Source organism: Vidua macroura, chromosome 5, assembly GCF_024509145.1.
Source record: "Vidua macroura isolate BioBank_ID:100142 chromosome 5, ASM2450914v1, whole genome shotgun sequence".
Taxonomy (NCBI): Eukaryota; Metazoa; Chordata; class Aves; order Passeriformes; family Viduidae; genus Vidua; species Vidua macroura.
Genome location: NC_071575.1, coordinates 55,646,340 through 55,672,501, shown reverse-complemented (window position 1 = coordinate 55,672,501; position 26,162 = coordinate 55,646,340). Strand labels below are relative to the sequence as shown.

Sequence of the window (26,162 nt, the reverse complement as noted above, 5' to 3'; positions counted from 1 at the left end):
ATCAGGGGCGGGGCGAGGGGAGCCGGAGCCCTCCCGCCCAATGGGGGGCAGGCACCATGGCGATGACGTGGACAACGGCAACCAACGGGAATGCGGCAGGGACAGACACGGGGCTCTGGGGTGAATGGGATTGCGGGATCAGGGTGATAGACACCGAACGCTCTGGACGGAACAGGGATTGGTCACAGGAGTGACGGGGGGACGCTCCAATGGCAGGCAGCCTGGAGCTAACCACCACAGGGGGGTGAAACACGGGGGGTGCACGGGGGTACACAGGACTCGGCTTGCTAACATAGATTAGAACCCCTAATCTAAACCCAAACCCGGGATGCAACACACTTTCTCAGATTAAGTGCTTCAAAAGAAAACTTTGGAGAGGTGGAGTTATCAAAAAGGAAGAAAAAATAATGAAAAATAAGAGATAATCTTATATGATATCTTGGTTTTCTCATGTGTTTTTAAATTATGTTTTACTATAATGTAATTGTTACTAAAGATCACATTTGCAGGCTTTACTAATGTAATTTGTACTCATTTTACTGTACAAAAAGTTGAAAAACTATTTTATGATTTTATTTCTGCTTAGATCTTATCTTTTTTTTGTATTGTATGTAATGTTGCCAGAGGCTGTTCTCACGCACAAAAAGAACACCCAAAACCAACAAAAATCATCCCCAATCTTTCTACTCATAACATTTCATTATCTTGGACTCAAAAAAACTAGCAGCAATAGAGAAAACAAATGGATTTCTCAAATTGCTAAGAATTTTGTACAGCTGTGTAGCTGAATAAAAATACAAGGTCTGTAGAGTTATGGTAGGGGTTGCTTCTCTAGCATAGTTCCTAAATGAAATGTCAACAGTTAACAGAAGAACTTAAAAGTCAATAGCTCACAGAAGATCTTCAAAGTAGAGTTCCTCTATTAAGAAAGAGTAAATTGAAGCTTGACTATTATGGAAGAATATAATGGGATTTTTCCAGTTTTTAAGAAATCTAGAAAAGCAAGTAAAAATAGATCCTCAAAATTATGTCCAGAGAAGTTCAAAAGGTATAAAATATTTCTGAACGTGCTAAAAGGCATGTTTTGAAAGCCTTGGACACTTCCAAAACCCAAAAAATGTGGTTTCAGATGCCTCTCCCAAAGTAAAAAAAAAAAAAAAAAAAAAAAAAATCTTATGTATTTTTAATGTAGTTTATTATCTTCTCTGCTTTTCCTTTAAGCATGTATGAATTAAGTTAGTCATGAGGAACCCAGTACCAGTGCCAGGTACATTTTCCTGAATTTTGTTATAAATATTATTATGAATATTATTTTTGTATCCACATCTCTTACCAAAATCCATTATAAGCAGATGAATAACATATTTTTCTTTATCTCTAAGGTATTACTCATGTCTGTACATGTATTTAGAAGCCTAAGTTGGAAAAGTTAAAATACTCAATTTATTATTGTAGAAATAATATAAATGGTCTCTTGTTCAATACTTGTATGGGGTATTAATATAATTTTCTGTCTGGAATAAAACCTGTTCTTTTTTCACACAATAAACAGCGAATACTCTGTGAGCCCTGGAAAAAAATAACTTGAATGTAGTTTGTTATCACAAGCTTTAATATTATCCCCAGATTAGCACTTAAAACCAAAGAGTTATGTTTATCATTGACATTTTCAGAGAAGAAAATTACAGCAAATAGAGGAACACAATGTAGCTTAGAACGAAGAAAATCTTCTTAAAAAGTCTGCATACATTCAAAGAGTAATCTACTGTTGAATATCCCAATTTACTGTGTTGTGGCATGGAGGAAACTGCCAGAAACTCTAGCAAAAATTAAAAACAGAAATATTCACAGCATTACAATTAAGAAGGAAATAAACACAAAAACATCAATACAATTCAATTAGAATACCAGGGTATCAACATATACTATTTGTCCTGAATATTACACAAAAATTAAGATCTTTTTGTGTGTTGGAGGAAAAAATCTTTAAATTGTATCTTTTCAGTTTCATGTGTTGGCAGTTCTTTTGTAGCCTTGTCAGATTGCAAGAGTAAACAAAGTATTTCAGGCAGAATGAAGAAATGCATTATGAAAACGATGCTAGAGAACTGTCTCAGGTTTAGCTGAGTGTGTATTCAATTACCATCTGTTAAAAGGTACAGCAGTTATCCTCTGTTAACTGAGCAGTTTTCTTTATCTCTTCCAAGACCCATCCTCCCTCCAGGAGATATCTTCTGTTAATGAGCCATTGAGTGTCCTGCATGACTGATATAATTACATCATCCCACTGTGAGATGCTCTGCCCAGGGGGAGGAGCCAAGCATTCCTACCTGGATATAATCTGAGATGCAGAACAATAGAGACAGCCTTTTCCCACTGGATTCCCAAATGAGCAGCTTTCTTCTCCACTGGATTCACAGGGGAATTCCAGACCCATCTACACCACCACTGGACCTTCAGAGGGAAACTCCACCCTTCTACAAGATCACTGCTTCAACAGAACCACATCTGTCACTCCAGGAGGACTGCAGCCACCATTACAATTGAAATGCTCCTAACATCTTGACCCACAGGCTGTCAGGTCATATTCTGAACCTGTCAGTGTTGGGTTTTGGGTTTTTTTTTTTTTTGTTTGGGTTTTTTTTTTTTTTTTTTTTTTTTTTTTTTTTTTGGTATTATTGTATTTGTATTTTTAGTTTTCCTAGTAAAGAACTGTTATTCCTATTCATGTATCTTTGCCTGAGAGCCTTTTAATTTCAAAATTATGATAATACAGCGGGAGGCTTTCCATTTCAGGGGAGGCTCCTGCCTTCCTTAAGCAGACACCTGTCTTTTCAAACCACAACAAGAATGTAAAGCATATTTATCCTATTAATCCAGATATTCAAGCAGTTCAGTTTGTCTTCTGCTTAAAGGAATCTAATGAAATCAATGAGAACAAAGACAGAACCAAGGACTTCTCATGAGAAAGACTACTGAAACATCAACCAGATATTAATTAATTGATTAACCATTTTAACTTTTAAAATTGATATACACAAACAATTAAGTGGATCTCTAGCCCTTGTTCTAGAATTCTTTAATAAATTCTTTAATTACATACAGGGGAAAGAAATTATTTGACCACATGTTGAAGTCAAACAAGCAGCTCACAAACAAGCATACTTGCAGTGAAAAAGTATTTCCTGATGTTCAGATAGAACCTCTGAACCTCTTGTGTTTCAAAATAGAATAGAATAGAGTAGTTGGAGTTCATTGCCTCTGATCCTATCAGACAAGAGATTGTCTCTCCTTTCTTTACACCCTCCCTGCAGAAATAGACAAATAGGGTTCCCCTGAAACTTCTCTTTTCTATGTAAAACTGTCCCATCTCTCTCAGCCATTTTCACAGGAGAGATGGTCTAGTCCTGTCATCATCTTTGTGGCATACAAAGATAGTCCAGACATACTGGACTATATCCAGTATGTCAACATCTTTCTTTTACTGGAGATTCCAGAACTGTACAATAGAATACAATACTCTGGGTGTGGCCTCACCAGCTCTGAAAAAAGGAGCAGTATCATTTCCATTGGCCTACTGGCAATATTTCTCCTCGTGCAGTTCAGGATATCACTATCTTTCTTTGCAGCAAGGGTACACTTCTGGCTCATGTTCAACCACATGTCCACAAGGAGCCTCAGGTCTTTCTCTACCAAGATGTTTCCAGTTTCTAGTCATCAACAATATTGGTACATGGGTTTGTTACTCCCCAGGAGAAGGATTTTGCACTTTCCCTTGCTGAATTTCACAACATTACTGTCAGCCCATTTCTCCAGTCTATTGAGGTACTTTTTCCATGGCAGCACAATTCTCTGGTGAATCAGCCACTTTTCCCAGTTTAGTGCCATCAGTAAACATGCTAAGGGTAAGCAGTGCCCCACCTCCCCCCACCCCCTGCCCCAGATCATTAATGAAAACATTAAACTGGACTTGGCTCAGTGTTGATCTCTGGGGAGCACTGCTGCTTGCTGGTCTCCATCTAGATTTTGTGCTGCTCATCTCCACCCTCAGGGCCAAGCAAGTTTTCAATCCACCTCCCTGTCTGCTTCTGCAGCCCACATATGAACATCTTCTCTATGAACATCTTATGGAAGACAGTCTCAAAGTCCTGACTGAAGCCCAGACAGAAAATATCCACTGCTCTCCTATCACACAGCTTTTGATTTAGTGATGGGTCGACTTTGGCTGTCTGCAAGAAATCTCACCCTCTCTGTCTCTCACTCTCCTTCCTCAAGAGGACAGGAAAAAATAAGATTTAAAACTGCACTGTTTGAGATAAAGGTAGTTTAATAAGAAAAGCAGATGCCATTTATGCAAACAAAAGCAAGATTAAAGATACATAAAACGTAAAAAAGATACATAAAACATAAAAAAGGAGATTTATGAAAGTTTCAAAGCTTTGTAGTGATTTAATTTCCACAGTATTTAATTATTAATTGAAGGACTATAGTATCTGTGACTCACTGACAATGAGATAAAACTATATATACCACCAGCAAACACTGAGACATAACGCTTTCTGGAAGTATCAAACAAAACATCGAGTATTTGCTAAGTAGTGTTAACTACTTAGCCTAGGCTCCAATGACTGTCAACTGGAGAAAATAAACATTTTTAGTCACAGTTTCTCAAAGGACCAAAGCCCTATTTTGTCCTAACATTTGGCAACTAGGTCATACTAAGATGCCAAACAATGACCTCATAAATACCATCTCCATTAGACAAAATACATTACTGATTCAGGCATTATTAATGTTTGGAAGGAATTGCATTAAAGGCTTTCCACTGGATATCTCTACTGAAATTATTTAGGTTTCTCCCTCAAAAGACAGAGGAAAGAAGAAAGTCTTCTGATCTCCTTCCTCCAAGTTCTGCTCTCCTCATGAAGACTGCTATTAGGACTGGTTCTAGGATATATTTCTGTGTATGCTGTAACAAATGTGCTCCAGGGTAGTTTTGGAAGAGGGATTTCCTGTCAAACACAAGATTTTTTTCTTCATCTGTTAGCAGTAATAGCTACATGCCAGAATATTGCCATTGACTATGAGTCATTATTCTTTCCTTGATTGTAGCTAGATCACCATAAATGAGGAAGATTCTCAAAGAGCTTTTCTCTTCCAAGACAAATGTTATTGTTTTGGTCTTCTACCTGATTACTGTTTTTTATAATAGCAGAGCTTCTGCTGCAGAATGCCTAATTAGATAATTTGCAAATTTTTTATCATATGTTGTTCTTTATCAAATGACAACAGCTACAGAGATTAATAAAGCTGTCAGCTGTGGATAAATTTATAAGTGATTATTTCAATTTCTATTCTCAAGTGTTATGCATTAGGATATTGTCATTTTTATTGATGGAAGCAACTGAAGTGGATAGATTGGGTAGAATTATCTCCTTAACATGAGGGAGCTTCAGATTTTGTTGAATAGTGTCCTCCCTAGAGAAAGATCCAGTAGCAGGAGAATTTTAACAAGTCGACAAATTTCTGTTATTAGTATGGACTACATGTTTAGCTGGCGATAAGAAGCATTATGAAGTGCTAAGAAAAAGGAAGGAGAGTTCACTATCAATTTTAAGTACATTAGGCTAAATATTTGACAAATTTGCATTCTTACATTCTTGAATGATCTAATTAAAAAAGCAGAAGAATTCATTTAGTTATTAATATCATTTTAATGACAATAGATTTTTGATCAGTGTAGTATTGCATTGTTTTGTCTTTCTTAACAAAAGCTGGAAAAGTACAAATCTCTCATAAGAAATAGTCAAGATCAAAAGTGTCTTCACCATAAACTCACTCTGCAGTGCATCTTTGTCCCACTTTTTATAAATATCTGTATTCATGCAGGGATGTCTGTAGATCAACAGGGGCAGGAGCTGATTAGCAAATGAACAAACAGATAAGGGACTTTGACTTGCTTGGCTTGCAATGCACATAAAGCTTCCTTCTTCTTTCTTTGCAACAACAGAGTTTCCTAGCCATAAGGAAACTTCCGGGTATTAAAAATGAAATTTGTAATTTGCCATTTACATCCAGAATCTTTCCTTCAGCTCACTGGTCAGATTATTAAGTGATTCGAACCATCCATATTAACTTTCTAGTAAATGAACTGATCAAGCCTAACTGATGGAAATGGAAAACTCACTTTCATTTCATTCACATTTCTTGGGTCTAAATAAGTTTGTGCACATATTTTAAACTGTAATGAAAAATGTGAAATAGCCACATATATTTTTCAAGCAAAAAGGAGAATTTATATTCATAAATGAACTGTTCTTTGTCCACAGTGAAGCGGGGTGAAATTACACTGTTCCTGTCAAAGTCATGAAAATGGTGTGCAGAACATCATTATGTCTGGAGAAATCCAAAGACAAGTTTCATTTCAAGGCTTAAACTGAAGGAATTTCTCCGATTCACTCAGGAACTTTTCAATTATAATACTCTTTTTGCTTTACTGTTCAACAGTTCAGCTTCTGTTAGATTGTGGTCATCTCTCTATTGCACCCATTCTTTTCAAACACACTAGCTGTATCTGCATAGCCATAAAGAGGAATCTGAAACTCAAGTTTTCCATGTCTACCCAGAGCTGAACATTGGGTAAACTGCACAGTACACCTGAAAAAGGAGCAAAAGGTGGACACCTCAAGAACTTATTCACTTTAAATAAGTTCCACACATATATAGTCGTCATCATAATCAAACTTGGCATATTATGTTAATACATCCCATCTGCTCTTATGACTTGATAACAGATAAATGCAATGATTTGGAAATGCTTCTTAAAAGATTCACAGTGCTACTTGTTACACAGCCACCCAAGATGTCCAGAGTAAAGTCTGGAAAAAGTTAAGAATTCTCTTGTTCTCTCTGAAAATAGAAAATATTCTTTGCAAAGTGCTATTCAGCATCTCTATGGCATGCATTTGAAGTGATGTGGATTTAAGACTCCTATGCCCCTATGTTGTTGGTTCCCATTTTCCTTTAGCTGATAGATCATAAAAAGAGATCCTAGATTTGGGCCATCTGTTTAATTGATTTTATTAAGTTCTTAAAGCAGTCATACTCACTAGAACCAACAATTACTATCTTTCCTATATATAAACTGTGGGGATGGAAACGTGGAAAATTTAAAAATAAATTTAAATACATAGCTGCAAATTAATAGGCAAGGATGTTAATCATTAAATTTCAATGACTAAGATCCTTACTACTAAAATAAAAATATTTTCAGTCATTGACCTTAACAATGATACAGTAGAATCCTAAAATCTGAAAGCAGTGCTCTAACTTGCATTTTATTAAATCCTAATCTGACTTGGCTTTTCTGATCAGCAACTCATGCTGAGATCCGTAATTAAGAATTCAGATTAAACAAACACCATATTATTTTTAGATTATGTATGTTAAAACAAAAGGAAAATATCATCTATTCTAACTTCTTTTACAGCAGACAAATTATGCACCAATTTCTATACAAATCTTATAATTTCTGTGTAAGACATAATGCATCTCTTTAAATGCTATCCAGTGTTGATATAAAGTCTGAGAATATACCACATTTCTAATTTCTACCACTGGTTAGTTAACCTCATTATGAAAAGATTCATTATTAAGAATCTGATTTTTAACTAGTACAAGCTTCCAAACACCAGCTCTTGTAATACAGCATGCTTTGCAGATGAAATGTATTTTACAATTGATAATTAATACTATCAGGAGATAATTAAAACAGACCTTCTTATTAGCCTGTTCAAACAAGGGGCTTAGACTTTTGGCAGTCATATTCTTTTTTCTTTTTTAGCTAGCATCAGCATCAATATTTTCCTACAGAATTTTATTTAAAAGAATAAATAGAAAACATTTAAATTTAAAATTGTTGTGGTTTAAAACCAGCTGGAAATTATGCTTCAAGTAGGCGCTTCCCTTCCCCCCCACCCCCTCTGGTGAGAAAGGGATGAAAAGGCAGATGTTATGGGTTGAGATAACAATTTACTAGAAAAACTGAAATGAGATAAGGAAAACCAAAAAGTGATAGCAACAATACTAATAAAAACGCTGTATAACAAAACAACTAAGGTTTCAGATTCTTTTGGCAATTGTAACAAAACCTTCCTTCTAATCTCTTCCTATATTCAGATACCACAGACAGTATGTTAGATGTACTTAGCATGTGACAGGAAAATCACATTGTCTTTAAATAGGAGAACTCCTTAGTCTTAAGTTTATAAATGTTGCCATTTACACTTAAAGTAGCATATGTTTGTGTAATAACATACAAGTTGTTTAGGGATTAAACAAAGATCCAGCATGGAAGAGAAAAGGAAAGAAGAGTGTTTATTTGCAAACTCCCTTAAAGCTTTTCTCCCTCCTTTCCTTCTTCTTTTATAGAGGTGACTATAACTTGCCTTTATATGAACCTCACTAAAATTTTGCACTTCCACCCCATTTTTCCTGAAGTGTCTGGGGTAATTAATGAAATGAAGGAAAATTTGGTAATGTAAATATGTATTTTAATAAATAATGCTACACTTTGAAAATTACCACAGTTGTGATAAATATGCAAACTTATCTATTCTTCTATTCTTTACTAATGCTGACAGGAAAGATCCTCCACTATGCTGCCCTAGCTACTGGAAAATACAAAGCCAAAGATCACTGAGTTGTGTGTGAAGATCCTGAGTGAGCAGACATCAAGGAATGCATAACTTTGTGCTTCTGTTGCAAGATTTGCTTTGTTACTTGCTTTTGTCACCATTGGAAAGTTAGAACATTCAAGTTTAAAAGCTTAGGGCTAAGGTGTGAGAAATGTCATTCTGTCAAGCTCTGGAAAATGCAGCAACTTGATTGTAATGCAGTTCCTTTTACAGCTTTGAAAAACCAGGTGCTCAAAATATCAATACACACTAACACACTCCCAGCTCAAGCAAACAATTTTTATGAAAGAAATCTCTAAAGAAAACAAGATTCTAAGCAGCAGATTGGAGAGGGAGCTCACTTATTTCTTCAATAGTAGAAAGGAGATGTCTTTTTTATTCATATACAAAGACACTCACCATGTTCTAAAAGCTTAACATAGGTTTTTGAAAATATACCTTTCTCTAAGCAAGTTAAAAAAAAAAAAAAAAAAAAAAGAAACCAAACCTTCTTGAATCAGTAAACTTCCAGTTTTCAGAAGAATGTCCAAGCTAACATGATTTATCACCTGAAAGAGATGTTGCTGCATCCTCTTTACTTCTTACAAGAAAAGAAGCCTTAAGGTTTAACAGCCCAGTGTCCTAGTGCACATGTTCAGACAGTCTTGGAGTTCACACTCAAGTATCTGAGAGGGAACTCTTATGTACTCTACCACAAACATACTATTATTTATTAGCATTTGCCTCCAATAACAAGCTAATGAAAAGAGGTCAATTACTCCTAGAGCTGCAGAGAACTCACTTAAATCTTTCTATTACTACAACTACAAATAAGGCTGGACAATCTCAGTAATGACAACAATTTTAAAGTTCTGATCTGTCTGTTAAGAGATCTTTCTGTTAACTTAAGTGGGAAGTCAATGGAGTCACTCAAGAAAGATATTTGACCTGGTGTACATTTGTGTTTAACATGCTTCAATTTATTTTTTGATCCTTTTTTCCTTAGGGATATTAATTTAGGAGAGAATAGATGATTTATAATTACAAGAATCACTTCATCATATTCTAAGTTTCTACCTTATTTTTACTCAGTTGTATTTAGGAGGTTCCATTATGGCCCTGTGTCTCTGCAATATTGATCTGTGGTTATGCTTTATACCCTCCTGTTAAATAAGCTGAAGGTTTGAAATGAACAAAGGAAGCAAACTTCTCCACACAGGTCATAAACCTGTGGAATATTGTCATGAGGTGCTGTGCATGTCAAAAGTATAAATGCTTGCAAAGACAGTAACACAAATTATGGATGAAAAGTGTGCTGAGGACTGTTATTCAAAAAATGCAGCAACAGCTTTCACCTCAGGAAATATTTGCACTACACTTTCTCCAAACCAAGGACATTTATCAAGAGAAGCACCACTCTATATGAAGCCTTTTCTTATCATCTTTTTCTAGAGATGGCTCCTATCAAAGACATGATTCTGGGCTGAAGGGTCATTTAGTCTGTTCCAGACACAGCAATTTTTCTTGTTGTTCCTAAACTGCCTATGTGATCTAGCACTCCAGCCCCATTTGAATGACTGCAGCTCAAGGTAATTGCTCTTCCAGGGTGACTAAAGTAGCTGCCTTACCCAAGAACCCTCCTCAGCAATCAACAAAGTGAGACATCTGCACAAGACATCCTATACTTATCTTTGATTATGCTTTATATCTCCTATTAAATAAGCATCACATATGGCAGCAATGTAAGAACAATATCAAGATATTTTCTGACACACAGACATTAAAACTGTGATTGTGCTCTTTCCTAGTTCATTACAAAGCTCATACCCTAAGATGTGGTAGAGAGATGTCTAAGCTGCACTTCTCACATAAAACATGGTTTTGGAAACTGTTTTAAATAGAAGTAGATTTGGGCTTGCAGAAAAACACCTGTGATTTCAGTGAGTCTCTGTGTGACAGCAATCACAATCCCAGAGGATGCCTGGGAGAGGGCTTGAAAAAGCTCTTTTCTTACCATGAGTCATATGAGACTCGGCAACCATGCCTGTCCCTGCATTTTGGCATGGAAAGGCCCTTTCCTTTGAGTTAGTGAAGAGGAGGGAGTTGCAGTTGCTGACTGGTTGGCCTTTCCCAGAAAAATCAGCAATTAAATTAAAACAACACACTTCTCAGTGGCAAACCAGTCTTCAAAACCAGAATTACCACAGTTTTCAACATGTAATAGCATAACAGACAGAATAAATTTCTGTGGTTCCCAGTTTCATATGCCTTTTTTTTCTAAATCTTCCTTACATTATTATTAGGAGTTAGAATTTTCTGGCACTGATCCCTGTTCAAAACACTCAAATTACTTCATGCTGCACAGTGCTTCTTTTTGTATTACTCATTTTTCATACTAATTTTATGATATGTCAGTTCTCTAACACTTAATTAATATTTTCCACCTCCACGCTTTATTCGGTAATTTTAACATATTCCTCTCTGTCTTCTCGCAGGGAAATTTAGACTATAAGAACCTGACAGAAAATAAAAAAAAAAAAACTATTAATAAATTCAGCAAGACTTGTAAGAAACAAAATATATTTTGTATCAGGATAAAATAAACAGTGTATTTTGGATCAATCACTGTCAGTGAAACAGCTATGAAAACTGTCATTTCCTACAGGCCTGAAACCTGGGTATAAATGTTTTATTACCTAAATGCTTAACATAAATTCAAAGCTATGCAGCAACCCTCCTTTTAAGAACTTATGTATTTTATTACCATCTCATCCCCCTTATCTTTGCTCAGCTATTTATTTGGTCAGAGCACATGCCTAAATGTTATATAGAAATTTTACCTAGAGCAGTATTAATAAAAGATGTTTGAGGCTTTTAACATTGCAAAGAGCTACAATGAATCTTTGTAGACACGAAATTCAGTCTAGCCAGAACACAGTAAATTATCTTTGTTTCATTATAGTATTATTTGTGGAAAATCTCACCTAATTTAAAACAGTGCTGCTTTGGATATGGAATTGCTGCACATATTAGCTGCATCCTTAGTTGGACTTTGGAATTTAACACAAAGTTCTTATCAGCCCCTAAAGTGACAATATCACCTACATACTGTTTATATTTCTAAATGTTCCTCAGGAATAAGCAATTATTTAGTAGGCAACAAAATGGTTGATTTCTTTAGTTTTGGCTGAGCGATTCCAGGACATTTCATTTATGAATAAACTACATTAAGTGAGGTACTGGCCTTTAAGAGTGACCATGTACCTTTAAAGCTATCTCTAAAACACAGTCCTCCCAGTAGCCAAAGGAACAGGGACATAATTTAATTTTCTCTGTTCTAATCTTGAGGCTCTTTCTCATACTGCAAAATGGTAAATAAATGTCAACACAAGAAGCTGCAGCAATTTATATTCTTGGAGACTAGAAAGTCAGTTCCAAGCTCTTAGATTTATTTTGCTCTTACAAGTCTTAGATCACACCATCTTGTTGGTATTTTTAGGGCTGAAAAATAGTTCCCCAGGGTCTAAGTTCTTTGTATCATATTAACAATGTGTACCATTCACTCCTCAACTTTGTTCTTTTTTCTTGTTAAAGATCCCATATTTATTCTAAGCATTAAATATAAAAGTATATTTCAGTTATGAATCATAAATTATTGACAACAAAGAGGTATTCAAACCTTGTTCAAAGTAATTTTTTTCCATGTGACACTAAAATCACTGCCATTAAAGTAAACTTAATTTTGAAAGTTTAAAATAGATCAATATTTCCTTTTTAAAAGACAGGGACAATTTTAAATGACTTTCCAGAACTCCTACTTGTACAAGAAACTAACACGTATTTGTTTCCACAGAGACAACAGCTATTCTGCATCAAACAAGTAAAAGCGTATCTCTTGGGCAGTAGCATTGTGAAGGGAATCCTGCCAGCTTCCCTGCTCTTACTCTGCATGAAGCCCAATTACCCTTGCTTGAAAAAAGTACAGAAAGGCTAACTTTCACTGAGCATGAGCTTGTCTACAGCTACCATCAACTGAAGTTAGAAACCAATTTAGGCTGGTTTCTTGAAAATCTTGTTTTTGTTTTGTATCACGTTAAGAGATTGTATGAAATGCTCTCAGATACAGTCTCTCATATTTTAATAAAACTATTAGAAAGAAAAGAACACAAAATTCCAGTTCTGTATGTCTTTGTTGACATCTACTGAACATCCTAGGAACCCTTATTTTTGCTAAACTACCACCTACTTTTTGGAAGCAGTGAGCTCCAGAGGGTGATCTTTGAACCACAGCTGATTCTCATGGCCTGATGGGCAGTTTTTAGCTGTCTCATGCATTGTTTTGTGTTTCAATTAAAATTTTGAGGAGAATGCATGGATGTCTTTGGTTCAAGACCAAACTTGGATTTTTTTTTAGAATATTTGGGTATCTCTCTTAAGGACATCTAGATGGTACTAAAGAAAGCCTTCTTTTCATTATCACCAATATTTGTCAAATTCATGCAGGTGAGTTTGCAGGACAAAGAAAAAGCTTTATCATTGATTTAAAGCTTCTTTTTCTCCTCCAATAGTCATCTGATAAAGATTTACAATTAATAAGAGAGTTACCTGCATTAACAGATCACAGTACTGTACTCTTAGCATCTGGAGGCCACCAAGAGTCTTGACTGTCCTTGTCCAGCTCTGCTCGTGGCTCCCCCCATCCTGCCCATGCTCCAGGACCACATTCCAGCCCCCTGGAATCTCTCCCTGCCCAGAAATGCTGCAGCAGGGCCAGTCTCTCCAGCCCTGCCCTGCCCAGTCCATGGGCCCATGTCCCACTCCTACCTCAGGCCATGCCTCATTCCTGAGGCTGGGTTTGCCCCAGTGTCCCCTGTGTTTCCTGCTCCTGACTGGGTGGGACAGGCCCTGCATGGTGAAGCCCCTGACTAAACAGCCTGTATGAGCCACCCCTGTGGTCCCTGCTCCCCTCCCCAGGGCTTCATCTCTCAAGGGCACCCTGGCAGTACCACTAGATCACTAAAATACAATCAGATGTTTCAGGTCTTTATTTTTTCTTCACCTTTTCTTTCCAGATATTCATGTTTTGCAGGATGCAATAACCTGTAAGTGCTTGCCAGACCCGACCATCAAAAGTGCATCACTTGCATCCCTGTTCTCAGTGCTGGCCCCCAGCTGAATACAATTGAGGCTCCGTGTCTCAGTCCTTCTCTTTAAAGGCTGGCATGTGACTGGCCTTGGCAACCTAATAGATGCTCCCAGACTCCCTGATCATTACCTCTCATGACAACTGCATTCCTCTGGGGAGCTGGAAATGTCAGACATCAAAAAAGACCTGTGAGAGTGTCAGACAGTTTTCTCAGCAGCTGGCTTGTGACTAAGAAATTTGCTGTGACAGAGATCAGAGTGACCAAAACCAAAATGCAAAGCTGAGATGTTCGGCCTAGCTTTCCCAATATCATGATAAAAGGAAAAGCATTGACTGACAAGAGGATGAAGAGGAATGTTAGGACAGATCCTCAGCTGCTGTAAAGGTGTATTGCCTGGATAAAGACAAAGGAGATGAGGCTCACTAACCTAACAGTCCTCAGATGTATTTTCCTGTTACTAGAAAAGGTTTTGCTGCATCATTTTAGAAAATGATGATTTGATGGAATTGAAGGTTTTTACTTGATTAATTTTTAAATGTACAAGAAATAACATAAGTAGCATATTCTGCTAGTGTTAACATATTTTGTTTTGACCTTGTGAAACACTCTTAGTTCAACCAAGTTAAAATGTGCAAATTTTTATGCTAATTTAATGTACTGTAATGGTTAAACCACATCAACTGTGCATTATGTCAAGTCAAAGTAATATAATGAAATAAAATATGGCACGTTTTGTCACAACATAATATAATCTGGTATTTTTTACATAGTCTATTATTTACATCACATTCCTCAAATTAAATAAATTGAAGTAATATTGTTCTTTTACAATATAAATATTTAAATTTCTAATCTAATTACTAATGTAACTATTTCATCAGTTACTTACTATCACAATAAAAATTCCTGCATTCGCAACAGAATAGAATTTTCAAATTTTCCAGCTTTTCTCATATGTTATAATAATGTTTAGATGACCAAATTTTTCCAAGTATAACATAATATGATAGAAAAATAGGACAACATTCACCATCTCTCTTGTTAATAGGCTTATCTATTTGGAATGACTGTCAATGTCCAACCCTTCAAAGATGTTCAGGTGCTAACAAATATTTATAAAAGCAAACAAACCATGAAAATATTCTGCACACACAGGAAATTAGCAGTTTTCCCTCTGCAGTTTAAAGGCATATGTCTCTCAATTTTCTCCCTTTACAACATGCAGAGGATGAAAAATAGCCTTATCACCCTGAGTGATTTTAGATATTCATCATTAAGTCTGTATTTATTATGCATAGAATCCCTTAAGGAGGATGGTGGTCTCTGTGGTAAAGGCCTGAGTTTTGTAGGGGTTGCAGGAACATCTGTGTAGTCAACCTGATACTCCCTTTACAGTGTGACACAAGGCTGCATGGTAGAATGTTGTGAAGTACTAGGAATTTCAAACAAGGCCTGCAGTAGTAGGTAACTGATGTATATAAAAGCTTTGTCTCATCCACTGTCTTTTACAGCAGCAACTTGTTCTTAATGCTTACCATGAATTAGGGAACAGCATGGAGAGTCACACTCTTAGATTCTGGTTAATCAAAAGGCTCTGTTGAAGTGAATAGCTCAAAGCACATAATGAGCTGGATTTGCAATTGAAGTCAATGTAAGCAGTTCAGAAAAGACATCAAAGGCAGGAGCGTATGGAGGCTGGAGGAAAAATTTTACCTCTTCTCTGAGACTTTATCAGCAGTTTCACTCACAGGGAAGACTGATGCTGTTATGTTCTGCATAGTGTAATATTCCAAAGTTGTTACATATAAATCCATGTCTTACAAGCCGTAGTATCCTTTGAGGGAGCAGAGGACATTCACAGCTTTAGTGCTATGTGACTTTATACAGATTTAAGCAATATCTCAGGGATAAATTGTTTAAGATGTGGAGCTTCTTGCTCTGGTTGAGGAACAGACTCCAATCCTCTAGTCGGATAGAGAAATGTCTTTTTGGACCAGAGTATAAGAATCAGAGAAATACAGGATAGCAAGAAACCTCTTGGCTCAGCAAACAGTAACTTGCTATTATGTAATCCAATTCTTTTCTTAAATATAACCTCCCTAATAGCAAAAATAGAATAACCACCTAACACAGTTGCACAGCAAATAAAGGATAGGAATATTGAGCGTAATTTGAAAATTTAATAATTGCCTATAATCTGTTATACTCTGAATATCTTGATATTGGTGATAAAATTAAGTTCTTATAGCATCTTTTCAAGAAAGAATGAAAAGACTCAATGACTACACCTTGGATTGATCACAGGATGAGCCATTATCCAGTAACTTGAAAAAAAAATTTACATTTCATATTGCCTGAAGCTGCTAAAATGGCAAACAAATATTTTCATGTTTTGCTGATGATAAGAAACAGGTGAAGGTTTTGTAACACACGAAGATATTCCTTATTGTACAAATTACTCCCACAGGAAGAACAGACAGGACATAATAATGCAAAAAACCTTGTTCACCTACCTGTTCACATCTTGAAAAACTGTGAGAATATTCAAAGTACACAGATCCTCTTACTGTAGATAGAGGAAAATTTTCTCATTGACTTTACTGGAAGTATGTCAAAAACATAAGTGGTATCTCCAAGTTCTCTTTAGTGATAAAGAGAACTGTTCCTTTCCTATGGCTGCAGCACGCATGATAAGAATAATCTCAGCCTTAAGCTATACACTGGAGGGTTCGGGCTGCTTTTGGGTGAGGATTGAGAGGGTAAGAAAGAGACAAGAAGCAGATGCTCAGTTAACTTACAATTTTTGCAGAGCCCTGAAGATCAGAGAGCTATGTTGGGTGCTTTGGGCCACAAGGGACTTGTTTAGGCTCTATAGCTTCTTCTCTTCTAAGAGTTTCTTTTTGAGATACCTGAAAAATGTTCATTTTAACTTGTTTTTCACATGTTGTAGTGACATATGAGATCAATATTTATGAAAACTGAAAATAAAGTAAGAAAAAAGTGTTACATTTTTATGTGGATGGAAGATTGTCTACAACAACCAGAACTTTACTGGAGGGCAAAAGAACTAGTATTAAGATATGTATTTCCTGCTATTCTCACTAAGAGATTTGGGTTTGGGTTTGGGTTTGGATTTTTTGGTGGGGTATTTTTGTGGGAAGGAGACTTATGTGCTTTTGTGGGATTGTTCTTGTTTTGTTTTGTTGGCAAAGATGGCAAAAGTGGGAAGACAATGTGAATTTTAGTACTAGGACCATACACTTCACAGCTTCACTAATTGCCTATTGTCTAATTTCACTGAACGTCTTTAACTACCTAACTGATAAAACAACTTTGCAGATTTTCCTAGCCATGAGGCAGTCTTTCAGTCTGATGGTTTACTCCACAATTAGTCTATTCAATGCGTTTCCTAACAAAATGAAGTTCTTCTATAGCAACAGTCATCATCTATGAATACATTTACCCAGAGAGATTACTACCAGGATTGTTGCATCCTGGGTTTTGGGTTCAGATTAGGGGTTCTGGTCTTTATTAGCTTACCGGTTCCATGTATCCTCGTGTGTCCCCCGTGTCTTCTCCCCCCCACGGAAGTTAGCCCCAGGCTGCTGGCCATTGGGTCTTCTCCTGTGCCACTCCTGTGACCACTCCCCCGTCCAGCCCCAGGAGTTCTGTGCTCGTCACCTCATTCCTGCAGTCCCACTGGCCCTGAACCCTCATGTCCGCCCTCATCGTGTGCCCATTGGCTATTGTGGCAACATCACAGCCACGGCGTCTGCGCTCATTGGGCAGAGAGCTCCCATCCTCCCCTGTCCCACCCCTATATCCCTCCGCAGCACCCCAGCCTCAGGGCCAGATTCGTCCAAGCGAGGCTGGGAGCGGCTGCAGCTTCTCCATTGCGGCTCCTGCGACCAATAAAGCACCCAGCTGTGATGTGGATGGGTTTGGACAATTCCCTGCCTCTTCATTTCCTTCCCTCGTGCCGACGACGAAGCACAGCCAGCCCACCTGGAGCACAGCCACAGAAGCGCCCGGAATTAGCGGCAGCATCGACTCTGACGAGGAGCTGAGGCACCAAGCAGCATTCTCGGGAGCCGGTCGGGGCGGGAAAAGTGACGTGCAGCCGGACAGGATCACTCAGAATGCTTTTATCTGTACAATGTATTTTCTAGTTATCAAAACTAAAGTAAAAATTGTGCCACTCTACTCACTGTTTTCCTATGAAAAAATGTCTGGTTTACAAAGTGCCTCAGAAATATAAAATCTAAATTATTTCTATCTAGAAGTAATCTAAAAGATCACTAATGCCCTGTCATGAAATCTGTAATCAGTAATCTTTCTAATGATGAACAGCCAAAAATCCCTTAAGTCCATTGTTGCAGAGGACAATTCTATCAGGGTCCCTCAGGCTCAAAAGCTATTGATAGCATCAAAATTCTCTAACACAAGTACTAGGTGAGTTTCTGTGATTTTACTTCTTTTAATAAAAAATCCACTTAATCTTGCATCCATAAAAAATTCTCTGTGAACATATAAACCAAAAGAAATACCAAGATACTGTCCCATAGTCATAATTCTTCTTTATGGAGAAATAAAGAGGAAAAGACTAAATGATGGGAACCAGTAATGTTACTTAATTTACTAATTTAAGGTACTCACAGTCACCACCAGGAAATCAACAGCATAAGAGCTAAGTCAGACCTGGAAAGTCTTTCCCATTTCATCAGCTTTCACATTTACCTCTCTTGACCATGCAAGTCTTTCTGACAGACTTCTGTGCTTGCTATTACTATCTTAGGCAGGCTTAAGAATCTTGTCCTGAAAAGTTCATAGTATAATAAGAAATAAGAGGGAAAAAAAATATCTGGATGTGTACATGTATGTGTATATATATATATGATTACAGAATTATTATTAATGCATTATATTACAGAAAGAGAAGAGATACAGAAGGGGACACAAGCGTTTTAAACTGAAATTGAAAAATTTAAGTCTGAAAAGTAAAGAACACTTAAAAATCTGTAGAATACAGATTTTAGAGATTTTATTATTTCTTAATGTGCTCTAAATATACAGAAGCATCTTGGTAGCTTGAGGCAATCACGTTGTTTTTCCTGGTCCCGGGTGGCTCCAGAGTGCCCGGCTCAGGCGCCTCGGCTTCCCAGCGGGACCTGTGCTTGCCGCGATTCCTGGACGCTTCTGCCTTCTGCGCGCTGGGGTAGGGCTGGCAGCTTTTCATGCCGCATGAGAGGCGAGATGAAGAGGGAAGGAATTGTCCACTCCATCCATGTGGGAGGCTGGAGAGCTTTTATTTGCCGTGGGGAGTCGCGACAGAGAAGCCGCGGCTCACTCCCCTGCGCCCACGTGGACAAAAATGGCCTTGAACAAAGGAAGGCATAGGGTGTTATAGGGGGCGGGCCGAGGGAGGCGGAAGCCCCCCTCGCCCAATGGGGGCAGGCTACAGGGGAGTGACGTGGACTGGAGTAACCGACGGGGATGCAACAGGGGCAGACCAGGCTCTGAAGTGAATGGGGTTACGGGAGTGGGGAAACATACACCGAACTCTCCGGATTGGACAGGGGGGTGGTTACAGGACTGGCATGGTGAGCTCCAATGGTAAGTAACCCGGAGCGGACCACCGTGGTGAGGGGGGAAACGCGGGGGGTGCACGGAGTTACACAGAACCGGCTAACTAACACAAAACAGAACCCCTAATCTGAACCCAAACCTGGCATGCAACAGTAGCTCTGCAACAACTTAACCCATCCATGCCAATTTGTTTTCTCACTGTATGTTCTGAAAGGACTGATCCAACAGATGTGCTTTAACAGATGTGTTTCTTGTCCATAAAAACAGATTCTTAAATATAAAAACCACAGTAGTGATTTTCTTCAAAAATCTGTGTTGGTGTCATCACCCCATAGAGGTGAAATGGTTAAGATTAAAAGGTTAAGCTGGAGGTCAAAATGATACCGCTGGGGAAGGACATCCTCTTGGCTTCCAGCAAACAAAATATTCTGGACCATGAGGTATAACAGGCAGGCAGAAGTCACAGCAAGTAGATGTCTGAAATGTAAGAAATTCCGAAGAGACAGCAGTGAGGAGGGTACACTTCTTACAATGAAATCCACAGATCTGATTCAGTTAGAAGTCTAAACTTCATATTCAGCGCCCAGACATAATGCTGGGAATATAAGGTGTTTGAATACTTCCAGGTGTAAACCACACAGCAAGGGCAGCCAAGGAGAGTTTGTGCCACCTGCACCTTTGGAGGTATTACAACCCTCAAGCCCCAGCTGTACAGAGCCCTGGGCAGCCTGCTCCAGGATGTCCTGCCAGAACAAGAGGGTTGGATGTGGTGACCTCCCTTGGCCCGCACCACCACCAGCTGTTCTGTGACCCTCAGGCAATGCCTGCTGTTTGGGATGACCAGGGCCAGGCCAGGGACTGGGAGCCATGGCTCCAGGGGCCTCAGGGCAGGGCCAAGCAGCCAGGGCCCATTAGCAGGGCCATCAGGACAGAAGGAGAAAGCTGCGGTGGGACAGGGACAGGCAGAGACCAGGCCAGGCCTGTGGCATTGTGTCGTTTTCCCTGGTCCCGGGCAGCTCCGGAGAGCTTGGAATGGCGTAGCTTCTCAGCGGGACCGGGGTGCCGCTTGTCCCAGGCACTGCTGTGTTCCGCACACCGGGGTGGGGCTGGCCGCGCTCTGGAGCCGGCGCGGGGACGAGACAAAGAGGGAAGGAATGTCCAGTCTGTCCGCGTGGTCAGCTGGAAAGCTTTTATTGCCACGTGGAGCTGTGATGGAGAACCGCGACCGCTCCCTAGAGCCGCGTGGATAAAATGGCACTGGGGCCAAGGGCGTGCGGGGTTTTATAGGGGGTGGGCCAACAGGGGCGGAAGCCCCCCTTGCCCAATGGGGACAGGCAACAGGAGAGTGATGTGGACCAGGGTAACCAACGGGGACACAACGGGGGCGGATACGGGGCTCTGAGATGAACGGAGTTGCTGACACCAAACTCTCTGGAGTGGACAGGGGTTGGTTACAGGACTGGCATGGTGATGCTCTAATGGTAAGTAACCGGGAGCAGACCACCGAGGGGAGGGGGAAAGATGGGGGGTGCACAGGGGTACACAGAACCGGCTAACTAACACATATCAGAACCCCTAATCTGAACCCAAACCCGGCATGCAATACAAGCCCATGGCTAAGGGGCAGTAGGCAAGAGTCTCAGCTGGAAGTGTCCCCAGTGGGTTGGGGGACAGCCCTGGCCATGGCCACCTCATGGTGTCCAAGAGCATGTCCCAGGGTCACAGTAGGGAAGGCGCCACCCTCAGCAGCACCAGCTCTCAGCTGGTCATGAGTCCCAGCAGCCAAAACTCCTTCCACCTGTGAGGTAAGGGAAGTCTCCTGGTAAGCCCAGTCTCACTGGGTTGCCAGTGGAAGCAGTAATAAAGCAATACTTTAATTTTCCCAGTAGTTAAGTGACACTAAATCTGGTATTACATTCTTCAATGCCTCTCCCTGCCATGTCTGAGAAACTGCAGATCTCAGCCAAGAACAGTAATGGGAATTCACAGGCAATACTGTGCTGTGGAAATGAAGAAAAGAGATGGGCTGAAACAGGGTGAGAGACAGTTCAAGGGTATTATTGTACTTGATAGGCAGGTCAGGCTGAGACAGAGGAGGTCCCTTAAGTAAAAAAAAAAAAACACAAAATATAAAGTGTTTCTTTTCAGTGATAAAGGGCATTTGAATGAGTTGCTTGGGGACACTAAGTGAGCCTGCCTAAATGCACTTTGGGAAAGGGAAACTGTGGTGAAATTAATTCAAATCCTCTGTGCTTTACACTCAAAGGTCATGCCACAGTGAAGTCAATGCCATGGTGTGGCTGCAGTTTCTGACCGAAGAAACCATTTCAACACAGAGCTTTCTAAGCTTCAAAGAGCACCTACACAATTTCAAATGTCAAATTGATATGTATAATGTCAAATGGTAGCAGTGGACTACACTTCTGAATTCCAGGCCTAGATTTTTTACTTTTACCTTTGGAGAATACTGGCTGCAATATAAACAAACAACAGCAACTAACAGATTTATATACATTTGAAAGCAGTTGCGTAGCAACATCTTCAGAGCTATCTTCCTCCTTCTTGGAAATTTATTACTGTCAGATAGACTGGTAGGATTAATTACCTGTTTTGCTACCTTTTCTCTCTCATGTACTTCAGAATTCATATCTGGAAAAAATGGGATTTTTCAAAAAATATTTTCAATTTCTCTAAAAACCCAAACTCTTATCACACTAAATACAAAGTAAGGCATGTAGGAAATGTAGAGGCTACAGCCATCATACTCTGTTGGTGTTTATAACAGTAAAGTGGAAACATACAAGGCTGGTCTCCAGTCCCTGCCATAATCCTGATCATGAATTTTCCAAATCAGAGGTAATAAATTCAATAGACTATTGAATAAGGAAAATTAGTCATATAATTTCCCACATATTATGTGTAAACTACTCATTATTGATTACATTATTATGCTACTGTATTTCTGAGTAATATGGAACAGATGTCTCTCACTAAGATTTTCAGCTGAGAAACCACCCTATCAAAACTGGGAAACAGATTCTATGAACAACTTCAGTTTTAACAACCTTACAGTTTTTGTAGAAAAATAACATAATAGTTCATTAAAAATTCTTATCTACTTATTACTGAAGATTTATTCCCAGACTATGACTGATATTAAACTTCAGTTAACAGAGTTAGCATGTGCCTAGCATGGCAAATGAAGAGCTTGTTTCTTAATTGTTCCAAATCAGAACATCAGAACACCAAACAAGTAAAGGGTGTGGACCTGTTAGAGTGAGTCCAGAGAAGAGACACTAAGATCAGAAGGCTGGAACACTTCTCCTATGAAGACAGGCTGAGAAAGTTGTGGCTGTTCAGCTTGGAGAAGAGAAGGCTCTGGGGAGAGCTGAGAACAGCCTGAGAACATAACTCCCTCCTACAAGGGAGACAGAGAGGGACATTTTACAACAGCATGTAGTGATAGGACAAGGAAGAATGGCTTCAAACTGAAAGAGGGTAAGTTTAGATTTTATATTAGAAGGAAATACTTTACTATGAAGGTGATAAGACACCAGCAGAAGACCCAGGGAATGGACTTCCATGTCCCTCCCATGGAAGTGTTCAGGGCCAGATTGAACCAGGCGATGAGCAACTTGGTCTAACCAAAAACAAGTTCTAAGGAGTTTAGAACTAGATGGTTTCTAAGGTCCCTTCCAACCAAACCTATGATTCTATGATGCCATGATTGTGTTCCACGGATTCTGTTACAACCACCGTCAGCAGAGATGATCAGTGCTGGAGTTGGACTTTGGATCTCTGTTCATATACTGTTCACATACAGGCATCAGTTGAAAATATCTTGTTCATTGGCTACATGAGTAATGGAGAGATCTTGAGCCACCAAAACAAATAACATTCTTAGGTATTTTTAGCAAAACTCATCTTCATCATTCTCAGACACTAACATTTGTGCTTCATTGTAAAATGCAGAGACTCCTGTACTAGGCTAAGACTAACATACTAAGTTTCTCTATGAACTATTCTTCATGATAGGCAGTTCTGAGCGCAGTGGAAAACCATCAATGCACAGAAGATCTGGCCTTTAGTGCTACACTTCATTGGTTTTAAAATACAACAGACACAGAAATTAATTTGGATCTTCATTATCCCTTTATTTAATTTTTTTAATGTTGGATTAAATAATTTTAATAATACTATAATTCATTTATTTTTAAAGACAAATAAGATATGAAGAGAAACAAAATAAAAAATGAAGGTTTAAATCATGTTTATTAAAACATAGCATTTCATGTCTATCCAAGTAACTTTATTTATGAGCTAAAATTTGTTGATGGTTAAAAAAGAGAGCTTTACATACAGAAGTTTTGGTCTATCCTATAAAAGTAAAATATTCCTGATGTAAAGAATCAGGACATACTATTAGTCTCTTGCTGATGTATTTTATGTTTTCTTCTGTGGATTGCTAAAGTGTAAAAGACAAACCAATCTCTTTTACTTGGATTATTTCTTCCTACATTCATAAGACAAACAATCATCTATCCATGTCCCAGCTGGTCAGCTGCTTGATCCTTGGGTCAGTCAAATGTATATATTTTTGTCTGACTCTTCTTTCTTTTGTAATTTTTCAAACCAAGCTCCAACACATAGGTTTGCCTTAACAAGCCTTTCAATTTCATTTCATAGCCAAGTGTTATCTTTCTTCTGACTCCATTCAACAGATCTCCCAGGATATTATTTTCATGTTAAAAAGTTCTTTCTGAAGTAACTTTACAGTTTAGTTTTATATTGTTTTCAGCTAAATACAACTGTGCTCTAAATACAGCAGTACTGTGTATCCATAACTGCACAGAAATAGATCAAAACCAGAATTTCAGTAGATATTTTCTAACATAACTTTCACGCAGAGAAAAAGTCTAAGTAATTAAAAAATAACTACATATATCTGGAAAGAACTACATATATCTGCAAAGATGTAATAAGTTCTACTCAGTTTCAAAAAATAACATAATGAACTACTTAGCTCCAAATCTCTTTGAAATTGAAATGAATACTGACAACTTTAAACACTTTTAAGATTTACCGATTCTTAATCAGATTACATGCAACACATTTTGTTACCACTTATATCTGTATGTTTATTTCTTCAGTTCCTGTAGATCTGCAAGGTTTTACCAGTTAAATTGTATTTGCTCTCCACAAATGATCTGGAGGACTCAGATCAGCAATGCCAAATTTAAATGCAATAATGCCTTACATTTAAACTTCAGGATATGACAAATCTTTTTGATGCATGTCAGTGCTCAGGGTCTGGTGGTATTCCTCAGATTAGGCTTTCAGAAAGAGGTTAGTTCTATCACCTGCACATGATCTGCACATTCTGATTTTAAAACCTCACAAGCACTCTATACTGTCACAACAGACCAGAACACTGTGATTCAAAAACAAACAAACAAACAAAACAAACAAAAAAAGAAAAAAAATTTTAAAAAACAGTAAAAACGGTCTTGTGCAATGAAAGCGGTTAGTGGACAAACAGTTAAATGGTTCATAAACTTTCAATCTTACAACTCTTATAAGTTTAACTATGGGGAAAAAACTTCAGCAAAACATTTGCAGGATGAGGTCTAAAATACTCTTCCAATGGGAGCTTTGAGCACTCGCATTGCATTGCTCCTTTGCATTCAGAGCGGCCTGTGAAATGCTAAGAATGCAGGAAAATATGTGAACCAAAAGACACTGTGGGATAAGTAAGATGACACTGTGAGATGTGAATAATGGGATATCATTTCTTGCCTGTCATGCAGTTAAAGACAAGTGCCATTGGTGCAATAAGGTATGAAATAATACTTCATATTTTACACACAGGAGTGTCTTGTTACAATTACAATTTTTTTGTAACGTGTGATTTTAAAAAGAGTTTGTATATGTAAAGAAATAGGGTTCATAAATTACAACCAGACATTTTTGGTGATAAGATGACTCAATTTCTACTGCCTGTTCTTAATGAGTTCAGCATGTCTTTGAATAAAATAAGGCATAGGCAGTTATGACTTCTAAAATTCTCTTTCCCTCTCAGCAGTCATTTTTCCCCTTTCTTAAAGTGTTGGGGTTTTTTTTTGTTTTGTTTTGTTTTAACTTTTAAATATTTTTTTTTAAATCATCTGGTTGTTTTATTGACATAGACCAGTTCTCCAAGAGCAAGAGGATAATCAATGGATTAAGCAGCTACCATGGGGTTACTAAGTGTGGTGCTGTGTAAGTGTGAGCTGGGGGTAGTAATAACTTTGGTGTATTGGCAAGAGGTAGGTGTTCATAAATTTGTGTGCATCTGGGATTTTTTTTGATTGACCCAGAATGCATAGTTCTGAGTCTCATGTAATTACATGATTTATAAATGAAATGGCTTTAATCCTCATTTGCTATAACAATGTGAATTTAGTAATTTTTTCCCTGCTACGCAATATACAGTTTTTATCCAGCTTGAATTCTGTCCAACTAGCCTGGCAGCCATGTGATCCACGTCAGCTAAACAGAGGTTTCCTATGCAAACTTGTGTAAGACTGTTAAGCGCAGCCTGTGAGGATTAAAGGGAAAGGAAATAATCCATGCTAGAGGGAATATCTGTGAGAAAAGGGGCATATATGTGCCTACAAAGGATTACAGGGTGGAGGAGGAAGAAATGAGATGCATGAAATGTTGTAACCTTTCAGGAAGGGAAAACAGTGCTATGATAATATAAAAAAGTAAAAAT

General features: G+C 38.3%; 1 long non-coding RNA gene across 2 annotated transcripts; it reads right to left on the bottom strand.

The window, feature by feature from the left end:
• Positions 1-21,971: 21,971 nt before the first annotated feature.
• LOC128808074 (uncharacterized) lies at positions 21,972-23,016 on the bottom strand. Of its 2 annotated transcripts, none has more exons than XR_008437361.1 (3): positions 22,944-23,016; positions 22,677-22,826; positions 21,972-22,057 (listed from the first exon to the last, which is right to left on the bottom strand). It is a non-coding gene; the product is annotated as an uncharacterized LOC128808074 (long non-coding RNA). The 2 variants fall into 2 exon arrangements; XR_008437362.1 differs by having other exon boundaries at positions 22,939-23,013.
• Positions 23,017-26,162: the final 3,146 nt, after the last annotated feature.